Genomic DNA, 4,064 nt, shown 5'->3' on the forward strand with positions numbered 1-4,064 from the left:
TATGCTTAATATATCCTGCGAGTTTCATAACTTAAAATGTCCTCATCATCAATAAAAAAGCATTTATGTAATAACCCTCAGAAAACGGCTCGCTTGGACCCAAGGTGCAGGGTGACGTCACGGGGGAGCAGTCGTTTGCATATGACAAGACAACTACGCCTATTTTTGCATCATCGCATCGTTGTTAAGCCCATAGGTGTTCAGTGGACGTTCAGCAAGTGGGTCTGAAGGAGAAGTTGTTTACAATAAGACTGCGATGCCAGGCAGATGATGAGCTGCTCCTGGCTGTGGAAAAACAACGTGTTTGTATACGTTGCCGAAGGATCCCGACATCAAAGAAAAATGGATTCAGTTTATGTTTAGTGAACGTCCCAGTCACGTCAGTGCTAATTAATGCGTGTAAAATTTAAAATATTGCGTGTAAAATGTAATATATCGCAGTATGATGCTGGCTTTGCCAAAATACTTTTGCTCAAAGATCAGGCTGTGCCAACTGTTCTGGACGCAACAACGAAGCCGAAAACTATAAGTAATGTATTTCATGTAAAAACTATTTTTAAAACGGTAATGGCAGTCCAATTCATAATGAATAATCACAATATTTTTACTTTGTTTACTTTATTATGTTTAGAGTCCATCATGTTCAGGTCCCATGTTAAAAGATGTTAGCCAATCATAAAAGTGGGCGGTTACACTGACCTCTTAAAGGAAAACACCCCAAAGAAACAGATGATGAGAAACAGGGTGGAAAAGGGTCATAAATCACTCAATTTTGAATGTTTTTCATCCAAAAAACTTTAGCATAACATAATAAAATAATAATAAAAATGTCATGACCCCTTTAAGGTGCAGTCACATTAGAGAAATTAAATATATATATATATATATATATATATATATATAGAGAGAGAGAGAGAGAGAGAGTCAATAATTGTCAGTAGTGTAAAGATATAAAGCACAGCTCGTACAGAAGCCACTTTCACTTTTAGAAGTCAGTTTCCCAAACCAAGCAGCTTTCTGTTATCCAATGCGGTGAATTTGTGTGACCAACTTGAACATGAGCGAAATCTGTGAGAAATTCTTCGCCCTCATACGAAACTCCCGATCAAGCGGAGATGACTGGATTCTGCCTGTGAAATTTCACTGAGCAACGATAAATGTGACCACACTTTTACTCAAAGAGTATGTGATTTCAGTGGGTCTCATCCAGTCAGAGTCTGGAGTCCTATCCGTTGTATACTAAAAATCCTTTAATTACAGCTTTCTAGCACAAGGGGGTCTTGACAAGACCTTTATTGTAGCTTATGATCATGTCTATAATATTTCACAGGGTTTCAAAAAAGGTATTTTTTTTAACATAAATGTAAATGTAAATGTTTTTTTAAATATAAATGTGCAGTCACCTTTGTCAAAGCCTGCCAGTCGAACTCTCCCACAGGTATCAAAAATAGATAATGCCTGGATTCTGCCTTTCACAGCATTTGAACTTAATTGCCCATCTGTGCTGATTATGCTGAACAGGCCATTTAGATGACAGTCGTCCAATCTGCAATCTCAGGTTCTCTTGATTCTGTACAGCTTCAATATTACTCCTAATCACCGTGATCCTTAGCATGAAATTAGAAATCTTGACACAAATACATGGTCGGGCCGCGGAACATGTCTAGAGCTGAATGTTAATGCAAAAGAAGCCATGACTCACAATAATATAAATAAATGGTAGCTATTGCCTGAACAACAATGTAGAAAGGTAGAAAGAGACAACGATTGCTCTGAAGATGAAGAGATTGTGCCATTCTGTGATCTTAAAACCAGCAGGAATCAGGGGAATAGATTTGAGCTGTAAAAGACTTTCAATTGACCGGTGGGATAAGACTGTCTTCGGGGAGTGAAGTGAGGGGAGGAGGCAAGGGAGCAAAGGGATTTAATGACTGACCTGAGCCACCTCTTTCTTTCTGCCTATCTCTTCTTCATTTGAAGAGCTATCTGTCTTGTCCTTGAATCTGGCGTGCTGGTCAGATGGATTTACCAACCGATGGCTGTCAGCAAGGGAGGGACGTCTCCAGAATAGAAAGCCTGTGCCTCAAGGAGGCGTACGACACTGTGGCCATGACCCTCTTTTCAGGAGCAGATTTAAGTGCTGCATGCTAACCAGCAGCCTTGTGACATCCTGCACGTCCACTTTGCCAGGAAGCTTGAGGAATCTGTGTGCTACTGGGAGGAGATGAACACACTGAGATCTGTTGTATGTGCCGAATTATAAAACAGATACTGTATAAAACAGACTCAAAAGTTTAATTGGATGAGGCATGTTCACAAATGAGGTTTTGTCGAAATTGCAATGGGCTGAAAATGATAAACTAATCAGTATGTTTTGCCATGTATGCCATAAAGTGTTCTGGATTTTCTTGTAAATAGAATAATAATCATAGTTTATTTTACAGCTGTTGTTGCAAATTTTCTTTGCAAAGAAAACATTACAATAAATTGTTTACAATTATTTTAAAATTAAAGGGATAGTTCACCCAAAAATGAAAATTACCCCATGATTTAGTCACCCTCAAGCCATAGGGTATATGACTTTCTTCTTTCAGACGAATACAGTCGTAGTTATATAAAAAAAATGTCCTGGCTCTTCCAAGCTTTATAATGGCAGTGAATGGGTGATGAGATTTTGAAGCCCAAAAAAGTGTGTTCATCCATCATAAAAAGTACTCCACACGGTTCCGGGGGCTTAATAAAGGCCTTGTGAAGTGAAATGATGTGTTTGGTAAGAAAAATATCCATATTTAAAACCTTATAAACTATCATCTCTAGCTTCTGCTAACTGTCGTACGCTGCAGGGCAAGCAGAAACATGAACTACAGGCCTGACCAATGAATCCTTTTTCTTCTGCGAGAAAATATTAAACAGTATATTTTGCAGGGGACAGGGCTCTCAAGCTCAAAAAATAAATAAACAAAAATAAAATAAAAGTGTGAGAAACAGACCTATATTTAAAGGATAGTTCAGCCAACAATTAAAATTCTGTCATTATTTACTTAATGTGGTGTTATTGCCATCTGCCCTTCTGTCTTTTTAGGACCATAAAAGGGGGGGGAAAGGAATAAAAAAGATGCAATAGTATCACAGAATGATCCAATGTGATGTGTTCTGGGGGTATACGATAAGGTTTGGTGATAAACATGAAAAAAAACATGACTTTGGCCGTTGGTCTTCTGTGCATGGCTGTGCATTCATGAGACCTTATCAAGATTAAATAAAAACATATCTGTCTACTTTCTTTCTTCACTGAGTTGGGCAGTTTGTGACATAATCATGAAATTTAATCTATGGATTCATGTTCATGGACACGAATTTCCCTTTTTTTCGTGTCACTCAGCACGATTTTCAATCTAATATATTTCAATAGGGAGTATATCGGCTGGTGATGGGAAGTTTGGATCATTTTACTGACTCGGATCTTTGAATCTCATTCATCAAAATGAACAAATCTTTTTTCAAGTCATTTCAGCAGATTATAATTAAAACATTACATGTTAATAGCAAAATTCCATAACTTACAGTACGTGACGTTTCAAATAATAATAATAAAAAAAAAACTATAATGCAACCAAGGCCAAATTAATTAATTGTTTCAGATGCTGTTAGTTTCCCTCACCTCCCGATCTGAGTCGTTCGTTCTTTTGTCACAAGTCACGACTAACGTCACAAGCTGTGCAGTCTGTACAGAGTTGATTAGTTCATTTCTCGCATCTTCGGGATTGAGTCATTCATTCTCTTGTCACACGCCCACTTACTGGCTCAGTATCTTTCAAACACAAACATTACATAATTATTAACTGTATGTTGTTATTATATGTAGGTATCTTTGCTTTATCAAAGTGATTTTTCTTCATCATACGAATCAAGTTTAAAGCATTAACCAACTCTTTATTACCACATTCAATGTTAACCATCATGACAGAAATTCACAAATGTATGAATTATATGAAATAAAAGCTACAATTTGAGACCAGAAACACATCACATAACTGTAAACGTATTTGTTAGGAAGGTTGGGA

Source organism: Sinocyclocheilus grahami, unplaced genomic scaffold (assembly GCF_001515645.1).
Source record: "Sinocyclocheilus grahami isolate Dianchi unplaced genomic scaffold, SAMN03320097.WGS_v1.1 scaffold687.1, whole genome shotgun sequence".
Taxonomy (NCBI): Eukaryota; Metazoa; Chordata; class Actinopteri; order Cypriniformes; family Cyprinidae; genus Sinocyclocheilus; species Sinocyclocheilus grahami.